This window comes from Pantherophis guttatus, chromosome 7, assembly GCF_059756535.1.
Source record: "Pantherophis guttatus breed Tessera chromosome 7, ASM5975653v1, whole genome shotgun sequence".
Classification (NCBI taxonomy): domain Eukaryota; kingdom Metazoa; phylum Chordata; class Lepidosauria; order Squamata; family Colubridae; genus Pantherophis; species Pantherophis guttatus.
Genome location: NC_142069.1, coordinates 63,592,891 through 63,603,745, shown reverse-complemented (window position 1 = coordinate 63,603,745; position 10,855 = coordinate 63,592,891). Strand labels below are relative to the sequence as shown.

The 10,855-nt window shown below is 35.9% G+C and overlaps 1 long non-coding RNA gene across 1 annotated transcript; it reads right to left on the bottom strand.

Moving 5' to 3' along the window:
- Positions 1-2,690: 2,690 nt before the first annotated feature.
- On the bottom strand, positions 2,691-8,415 carry LOC132710554 (uncharacterized). The gene is made up of 3 exons (XR_009621259.2): positions 8,323-8,415; positions 3,679-3,939; positions 2,691-2,825 (listed from the first exon to the last, which is right to left on the bottom strand). It is a non-coding gene; the product is annotated as an uncharacterized LOC132710554 (long non-coding RNA).
- Positions 8,416-10,855: the final 2,440 nt, after the last annotated feature.

Sequence of the window (10,855 nt, the reverse complement as noted above, 5' to 3'; positions counted from 1 at the left end):
AAAACTGGTGCAGCATCTCCACGTACATCCTCAGTGTTAGGTATAGTGGAGGGTGAGAAAGAGAAGCAATTTGAACAAGAGCTTGAAGAGCAGCGGAAACAGATGGAGGTGGAGGCAATGGAAACTCAAGGAGCAACAGGGGGTTTTTTAGATGAACCACTGCTGGATCTTCCCTTAGAGTCTATAGGTGAACCACCTAAAAATACAAGAGAAGTGGCAGCGGATCTTGACCTGATGTTGCACAATGCTAAAGATCAGCGTATAACTCGAGCAGCTTATAAACAAATTCTAGAGAAACAACAACAGCAGAGGTCTAAGCCACCACAAGACAAACAGGGAGTCAATGGTAAAGCACAAAAATCCGAAGCCATGGGAGGAGCTAAGCCGAAGACTACTACTTTGGAACAGCAACTTCAGCAAATGCTCTTAACGCTTCAGGAGACTACAAATGACAATTAAGTTTTTATCTTGGAATGTGAACGGACTGAACTCACCACAGAAAAGGAGGAGGATATTTCATTATTTGAGACAATTTAATAATTATGTTATTTGCTTACAAGAAACTCATATTAGAACACAAGATCAAAAATATTTGATAAATTCTAGATTAGGAGCACAGTTTATAGCTTCAAATTTGAAGAAAAAGAATGGTGTAGTGATTTATATAAATAAAAGACTGCCAACAAAAATCATAGAAGCAGATGATTGTGGAAGATATATAGCAATAGAACTTCTTACAGATAATGGTCCAATTTTGGTGATTGGAATTTATGCTCCTAATCAGCAACAAGAAAATTTTTATAAATTATTGTATTCTAAAATATTACAATGGGACTATAGATCTATCTTACTTATGGGAGATTGGAATGGAGTAATAGATCCTAAAAAAGATAAGAAGAGCTTGGCAAAGTCATGTGTTAAACTACCATAGATCTTTTTTGATATGAAAGAAGATTTTGAACTGAAAGATATATGGAGAGTGCATAACCCAAAAGAATTGGACTTTACTTTTTTTTCAGATAGACATAGATCCTTCTCTAGGATCAATTTTATTCTACTCACGGCTGACTTACTTTTAAAAACAAAGAAAACAAAGATATTTCTGAGGACTTTATCTGACCATAGCCCGGTATGGATAGAAATAGAAATGGGAAAGAATGAGAGAAGATCTTAGAGAGTAAATGAAAACTTGTTTAGATATGAAAAGAATGTAAATGAACTTAAAAAACAAATGAAGGAATTTTTTGAACTGAACTTGAATAAGGGTACCCCTATTGAAATTGTTTGGGATGCGAGTAAGGCGTATATGCGGGGGGTACTGATTTATATGAATTCTAAACATAAATCAAATCGACAAAGAAAAAGATTAGAACTGGAAGGGGAGATAAAGAAAAAAGAGCAGTTGCTTATAAAAAATCCAACAGATGAAAAATTACAAGGAATTATAAAACTTTTGAAAGATCAATTTCAAATGCTTACAGCGGAACAAGCAGCAACTAATTTACAATTTGTGAAACATAATACATTTTGCAACACCAATAAACTGGGCAGGTGATTGGCTTACACACTGAGGAAACAGCAGAGTACTCGGACTATTGGTAGTATTGAGTATGGAGGGAAGGAAGTATTTCAACAAAGATTAATCAAAGAAGCCTTCTTAGATTATTAAACTAAACTATATGCCAAAGATGATATACAGAATGAACTTATAAATAAATATCTAGAAGAAAAGAGAGTTATAAAAATTTATAGTGATCAAAAGGAAAGAACGAGTTTACCAATAACAGTTGAGGAGATTATTGTTGCTATTAAACAACTGAAAACAGCTAAAGCTCCAGGAACCGATGGTTTAACTGCGGTGTACTATAAAACTCTACAAGCAGAAATGATTGAACATCTTAAAGACTTATTTTGTAGCATACAACAAGGGGGTAAGATACCCCCTTCATGGAAAGCAGCTTTTGTTTCTTTGATACCGAAAGAGGAAGCAGGTTCTACAAAACTGGAAAATTTTAGACCAATATCTCTCCTGAATACGGATTATAAAATTTTTGCGAAAGTATTAGCCAACAGATTAATGCCAGTTATTCAAGAGGTGATTCATCATGATCAAGCAGGATTTATAGAAGGCAGATATATGAAGGATAATGTGAGGCAAATTATAGATTTATTGGAATATCTTGAGAAGAATAAACAGATCTCTGCAGTGCTGGTGTTTCTGGATGCGGAGAAGGCCTTTGATCGAGTGAATTGGAACTTTCTATTAAAGACTTTAAGAAAGATGGACTTTGGGGATCAGTTCGTACAGGCGGTTTCAGCAATCTATCAAGAGCAAACTGCACAAATTATCATTAATGGAAGTTTAACTACAAATTTCAGTATAGAAAAAGGCACAAGACAAGGTTGTCCATTATCCCCGTTGTTGTTTATTCTAACTCTAGAAGTCTTGTTGAACACAATACGGGACTCGAGCACTTTGAAGGGAATAGTTATAAGGCAAGAGGATTACAGAACAAGGGCATTTGCAGATGACCTGGTTGTTACCCTAACACGGCCAATGGAATCAATAATTCAGATGAAAGACATTATAGAAGAATATGGTATGATATCAGGATTCAAACTGAATCAGAAAAAAACCAAGGTGATAGTTAAAATGTTACAGATGAAAATACCTAACCTGATATCTGTAAATATGTGTGCTTGTTTATATGTCATTGTGTGATGTCATTGTGTCACTTACCATTGGTTAGTACTTACCATTAGCCCCGCCTTCTCTGTATATAAGTTCTTGCTCCTCCCAGATTAGTGCTTGTCTAATTGTGTTCCTGAGGAAGAAAAGAAATAAATATTACTATTATAAGAAAGCCTACAGTCTCTTATATATGGGCCTAACCAGGATAACCAAACTAGCAACAAATTGGTAGCAAGAGGATGGTTTGGTAGGCCCAACCGAACATAAAGATGCAAGACTCACATAACGACAAAAGAAGACCTGCCACCAGATACATAACGAAAAGAATGGCAGCTCAACTAACTCCTGACAAATATACACCACTTGAAAATATTAAGAAACAAACGCAATTACAAGAAAATGAACTGCTAACACCAAACAAAGAAGATGAGGTAAAAAGAAAAATACTAGAATTAATAGAAACAACTACAGCTGAATCAAATCTGCTTGTGAAAATCCGCAGCATAATAAACGACCACGGAACAGCAGCAGATAACGAAAATAACAAACAAGAAAACTGCAAGGTAAGAAATTCAACCCCTGACTTCAAAATGACACCAAAGATGGCGACAGCTTCCCGCCTTTTTCATGGCAGCCATCTTACCCACCTAATACCTCTAAAATGCCTGACCAATTACTAAAAGAATTCCAAACCTCAAACTACGAAATAAAAAACAAAACCTACCAAGAAGATGATTACCCGAGTCCAAAAACAAATAAAAAACAATTATTTAAACAAAACAAAGCTCAACCTACTGAAGTAGAAATAGACAATGCTATACAGGTGCTAACTGCAGCACTCGGGACTAAACTAACAATACCAAACAAACAACCAGAAAATGAAATAGAAAATTCTAAACTACCATCTACCAAAGGCCAAAAAGAAATAGACTGTCTAAAGAAAGGCCTAGCCACCCGAAGAAAGACAAGCTGGCAATCATACTTACCTACTGAAGAGCAGCTCCCTGAACAACCCGGCTCCATTGGCAATGGCGGCCCGCCTCAAGCTCCACTTACTGACGACCTCAGAGAAGACTCCCCGATGAGCAGAGCAGCACCCCAGGCATTCTTCAGTCACCAGAGGCCCTCCGGAAACAAAGCAGAGCAACAGAAGGCCATCTGGGACTTCACCCCAGGAGCTGCAGACACAGGAACCTCCCTCATCGACTGCTGGAGAAAAATGAGGACTGAGCATGCCCAGAACGAGCCTGCAAAGAAAGAAGAAGGAAACATAAATACAAGTCAGCGCAACATAGAGATAAGTAAATACAGACATACATCTACCATACCCAGGCCTTATTGTGAGTATGCTAAGGTCTTAAATCATGGACAGCTACTAAACATGAATAACACCTCACTACACTCAGGGACAATACCTCCAGACTTTATAAAATTGAAATTAGATGGAAGCAACTTAATGGAATGGGATCAGTGTTTACAGATTGTATATATGAAAGAAAATGTTTTATTTTTTATTGATAACCCACCAAATAAGCCTTGGACCTATGAAATAGACTGCCTCCACCACAAAGCATACTATATGTTAATTGTTTCTATTTCCCCAAGTATACTCCCCAGTATAGAGCATAATTTAACTGTATTTGAAGTATATCAAAAATTATTCAGACTGTTCTATAGCAAAAATGTAGCCACTACCACAAAAATCTCTAGGGAATTCTATTCTGCCAAACTAAAACATGATACATCCATGAGTGAGCATATCTTGAATTTAAACGCTGTAAGAGCAGACCTTATTCAAAGGGGAGAAACCATTTCTGACAACACCATGAAAAGCATTATAATTAACTCACTAGATCACAGCTGGGATAACTACATTACACTAATAGATAACCTAAGTATAGAGCAAATTACTTTAGAAAACCTTACCAATAAGCTTATTACTGAAGATAGACTTAGAAGAGAGCGATATACACAACAAAGAGAAGGTAGAAATCAAAGAAGGACTGATTTCAGGGCCAGAGACAGATACCCACATGAATGTCTCACATGTGGATCTGAAAGACATCAGAGTAGAGACTGCCCCAAGAATATAGGATTCAGTGACTCATATAAACACAAGGATAGAAGAATACACTTTTTAGACAGAACCTCCCCAGATTACAGGTATAAGAGAAGGGAATCACCACACTCTAGAGAAAGACAAACATACAGAAATAACCCTAGAAAAAATAAGAAAGGATCACTATATGGAATAAGAAATAATAACACTTTGATATCTGATTCACTCAACACCCGGCTCATAGATTCAGGAGCCACATGCCATACAACTCATAATAGAGAAATATTAAGTAACTTCACTGAAAAGAAATATTATATTAAAGTAGCAAACCAAAATAGAGTCCTAGTGAGAGGAATAGGAGACACGCATATAAAAGGTATAGGAAAAATAGAGGGGGTACTATTTGTGCCCGAAATTCCAAATAACATATTGGCAACCCTAAAGTTAAGCATAGACAATGCAATAGAAACCACTTTCAGAGGTGGAAAGGTATTCATGACTAAGAACAACAGAAACATAGGTAAACTATTTACAAATGATGGACTAACATACCTACTGCCACAAGATAACGAAGTAGTCTATGCAAACTATCAATTAAGAAACGAAAAACCAAATTCAGATAGCCATGATGAAAATAATGATAAGAATGCATCAAACACTGATACTAATATGTCTGAAAATTTAAACAATGGAAAACCTATTCACGATAATTGTAGTCACTTACTCCACAGAAAGCTAGGACACGCGAGCTTTCCAGTCATACGAAAAATGTTAGAGTGTTCCGAAGATTTAAAAATAAAGAACTGTAAAAATTACTTAGAATGCTCTGTATGCAATTCTTCCAAAATTAAAAACAAGCCAAAACCCAAAAAAGCCACTCGCACCACACAATCAACCTTTCAACTAATTCATATGGATGTAGTAGGCCCATTAAAACCTTCAATTAAATACAAAAAAAGATACTTCCTGACCATAGTCGATGACTATAGTAGATTTGGTTTTGTATACACCCTTAACCACAAAAGTGAGGTTTTCAAAAAATTTAAGGAGTTCTTTAAAATGGTAGAAACACAACACAATACCAAAATCAAACAAATAATGACTGACAGGGGGTCGGAATTCCTATCCAACGAATTTTCAACTTGGCTAAAATCACAAGGAATATTGCACTTTAAATCTTGTCCATTTTCCCCATTCCAAAATGGAGTCTCTGAAAGGAAGAATGGTTTGCTACAAACCATGGTTAAATGTGTGTTAGATGATGCTGGTTTAAACCAGTCATTCTGGGCTGAAGCCCTTAATTATTCCAATTACACTATAAATCGCTTATGGTCCAGTACAATCAATAAGACCCCATACGAACTCATGTATGGAAGGAAACCAAAAATTGGGCATTTACACGTATTTGGTGTATCTGCTGATGTATATGTGCCCTCACAGTTAAGGCGCAAAGGAGAGAAAGTATCCAAAAGACTGATATTTATGGGGTACGAATCAGGAACCAAGGGATATCGCTTCATTGATAAAAATAATCACTTCATTGTATCCAGATCTGCCGTGTTTCATGAACACATGAACTGGTCAAAATTACATCTCAATGAAATTTACCCAGAATCAAAAAATATTACACACACGCACGCAAAACATCACACATCAGATACGAACCCCAAATCCACATCTACTAACAGAATCAAATGCCCAGTAATAGTTAATGATGAATGGAAAAAAGGACACCCCACTTTGAAAGTAGATCAATTAACCGAAAAAGAAGCTAAGTATATGCATAGCGATGAACATCCCCAGAATAGGCCCATTAGATCCAATAGGGGCATAATTCCTAAAAGATTAGATGATTACGTACTGTCTATCCAAGCTAAACACCTGACTCCTAACACATATGATGACATACTTAAGCTACCCCTAGAAGAAAAAAGTAAGTGGGAGGAAGCAATGAAAAAAGAGATGGACAGTTTGAGAGAACTAAATGTATATACACCAACAGACCTGCCCACTGAGAAATCCCCTATTGGCACTAGGTGGATCTATAAAATCAAGGAGCTAGAGGATGGTAAATTCCTATACAAAGCCAGGTTGGTGGCTCAAGGCTTTGCCCAAAGATTTCCGGATGACTATGAAGACACTTACTCCCCAACCGTTAGATCAGAAAGCGTGAAAACAGCACTAGTGTTAGCTTCTATCTTAAATCTGGAAGTATATCAATTTGACGTGCAGACAGCCTATCTGCACGCTGATTTAGATAAAGAAATTTATGTGAAAGCACCCCCAGGAAAGGATACAAAAAAGGGAGAAATTTGGCTATTAAACAAGAGCCTTTATGGACTAAAACAGTCCGGTAAGCGGTGGTATGAGTGCTTATCAAAGATACTTAAAAATATGGGTTTTGTAGCTACTTCATCTGATTTTTGTTTTTTCACAAAAAAAAATAATGATTCTATTGAATATGTTTTGATTTATGTTGATGATATATTGTATTTTGGACACGACAAAATTAAATGTGATAATTTCGCTGAACAACTAGGCAAAAATTTCAACTTAAAAATATTAGGAAAGGTAAATAAGTATCTAGGAGTCCAAATTGACAAAACAGATAAGGGGTTCAAATTATCTCAGAAAGACAAGATTATGGAACTCATACAAAAATGTAACTTAATTAATTCAAAAATTTGTGATACTCCTATGTCAACTGATTTTTATAGGAATGTGTATAATGAGTACGAACCATTCAAGGATAACACGTTATATCGATCAATTATTGGGTCCTTATTATACATATCTAATTGGACCAGGCCTGATATCACCCTTGCTGTAAATTTGTTGTCAAGACATGTAAGCAATCCTAACTCATACCACTGGGAAGGAATTAAGAGGATTCTAAAATATCTAAAGTCTAGCATTGATATGTGCTTATTCTTAGAACCATTCATTTCTGAAAAACCAACTTTGACCTGCTACGCTGATGCTGATTGGGCTACTGATTCAAAAACCAGAAAAAGTACTTCTGGATATGTTTTTCTTATAAATGGCTGTGCGGTGCACTGGTACACAGGCAAACAGAATTTAATTGCCACTTCCACAGCGGAAGCCGAATATGTTTGTTTATCCAAAGCGGTCAACAATCTAACTTGGTTCGATGACTTGTTAACCAATGTGTGGGATGAACCTGTTTATCCAATTATTATCAATGAGGACAATAAGGCAGCAATTGATATATCAGCTTCCGAAGCAATAGGTCAACGATCTCGACATATCGATATAAAATATAAACATGTAAGACAACTGCCAAGTATAGGATTTATTAAAGCTATCCATTGCAATACTAGTGAACAAATTGCTGATATCCTCACTAAGCCATTGCCAACCAAACAACATATGTATTTGACTTCCAAACTTGATGTGCATATATAATCTTAATAACCCACCATTAGTTAGGTATTTTAGAGGGGGATTTGTTACAGATGAAAATACCTAACCTGATATCTGTAAATATGTGTGCTTGTTTATATGTCATTGTGTGATGTCATTGTGTCACTTACCATTGGTTAGTACTTACCATTAGCCCCGCCTTCTCTGTATATAAGTTCTTGCTCCTCCCAGATTAGTGCTTGTCTAATTGTGTTCCTGAGGAAGAAAAGAAATAAATATTACTATTATAAGAAAGCCTACAGTCTCTTATATATGGGCCTAACCAGGATAACCAAACTAGCAACATAAAAATATGACAGTTGATCAAAAGAAGGAATTGGAAAGGAAGGCAGGCTTTGAAATAGTATCAAAGGTGAGATATCTAGGAGTTCAAGTTGTAGATTCAAATATAAAACTGTTTCAAAACAATTATGAGGTGCTGTGGCGAAAGGTACAAAAGGATATGGAAACCTGGAAAAAACTGCAGCTGTCTCTACTTGGAAGAATAGCAGCAGTTAAAATGAATGTTCTACCTAGATTTTTATTTTTGTTTCAAATGATTCCAGAGCTTAAAAGTGATAAACAGTTGACGGAATGGCAAAAAGGAGTGAATAAGTTTGTTTGGAATGAGAAAAAGCCACGAGTGAAACTGAAAATTATGCAAGATGTTCATGAAAGGGGTGGTCTTAAACTTCCAAACCTGCGACTGTATTATGAAACAGCAGCATTTACACAAACAAGTGATTGGTTTGGAAGGACAAAGACTGAAATATTGAATATTGAGAGTTATGATCTTGAATTTGGTTGGCATGCATATTTATTCTATGAAAACAAGGTGGATAAAGTATTCAACAGCCATATGCTTAGAAACTCCTTGATGAGAGTATGGAAGAAGCACCGGCTCAAATAGGATTATAAAATACCGTTGTGGTTGGATCTTGGTCACATTATACGGAATATAAATATAAAGTCACTCGGGGGGGGGGTTATATAAAGAAGTACTTTTTTGTGACGGGGCAGATTGCAACTAAAGACATTCAACACACTGTTGGAAGAAGGGATTAATTGAACTTGGTTATAGTATAATCAACTTCAACTGAGATGGAGAGAAGATCAAAAAATTGGATTAATGTTGCATGAAGAAGAATTGGTTAGACAGATAAAAGAGAAAGGCCCAATGCATATTAAGAGGGTTTATAATGTCTTGTTAGAAAGAGACTCAGAAAATGAATTGGTTAAAGATTGTATGATAAAATGGGCGCAAAATTTTGGAGAACCAGTTATGATGGAAACGTGGGAAAAAATATGGGTTCAGAATGTTAAATTCACACAGTCGCAGAATTTGAGGGAAAATTTTTATAAAATGTTTTATAGGTGGCATTTAGATCCTAAGAAATTGTCGTGCATGTATCCTAATGTTCAACCAAAATGTTGGAGATGTGATTGCTTAGATGCTACATATTATCATATATGGTGGATCTGTAAGAAAGCAAAGGCTTTCTGGATAAAAATTTGGTGGGTTATGCAAAATGTTTTGAAGAAAAAAATCCAATTTTCTCCTCAATTGTTTTTACTGGATATAGTTAAGGGCTTTTCAGAAACAAAATTGATATTGTATATGGTGACAGCAGCTAGGTTACTGATTGGTCAATATTGGAAAAGGGATGTTATGCCCACAATTCAAGAATGGACCTTGAAGATGGCCAGTTTTGCAGAAATGGCGAAGATATCAGCATACTTAAAAGACTCAAGAGACTTATGCATGGGAGTGGAAGAAATGGATAGATTATGTGCAGAATAAATATCAAACTAGGAAGTACCAGATAGTTTTTAGCTGAATGTTGTGTAGAAATGTATAGTATATAGGGGGTAAAATAGCTTATTGTTATGTAGAAATGTATAGTGCACAGGGGGGAGAATAGAAGAGTGGTAAAGTATGATATAATATAATGTGGACAGATTTCACCTTGGGGAAGTCATGGGAGGAGGGGAGGGTTAGGGAGGGTTAGGGAGGGAAGGGGGGGAATGGGAAAAATTGGTATTGAAACTTTTTCAATTAAAAAAAAATAAAATAAATTGTACATTTTGGTTTTCGACAACTGTGATATCTGGCGTGTTGTGTTCCAAGTCACGATCCGTCTGTATTCAAAAGTCCCACAAGATCTTTTTTTTTTTATTGCAAAAGTTTTACAATTACATTTTCACCCCTTTTTCCCCCCCACCTCCCCCCCCAAACTTCCCAACCTCCCTAACCCTCCCCTCCCCCCAGACTTCCCTATAATATACTCATAACTGGTAAAAAAAAAAACACAAAAAAAAGAAAAAAAACCCTTAGAATGACACTTATGTGTAAACTTGAATCCCTCCCTCCCCTGTATAATTTTTCTTTTTACCTCATTTCATTAAAATATTTCTAATATATTATTTTCAAATAAAAGCTATTTGATACTTTCTAGTTTGATATTTGTTCTGAACATATTCTATCCACCTTTTCCATTCCCATTCATAAGTCTCTTGTGAGCAATCTTTTAAGTATGCTGAAATCTTTGCCATCTCTGCGAAACTGGCCATCTTCAAAGTCCATTCTTCAATAGTGGGCAATGCTTCATTTTTCCAATATTTACCTATCAACAATCTTGCTGCTGTTATCATATACAATATCAATTTTGTTTCACCCGATG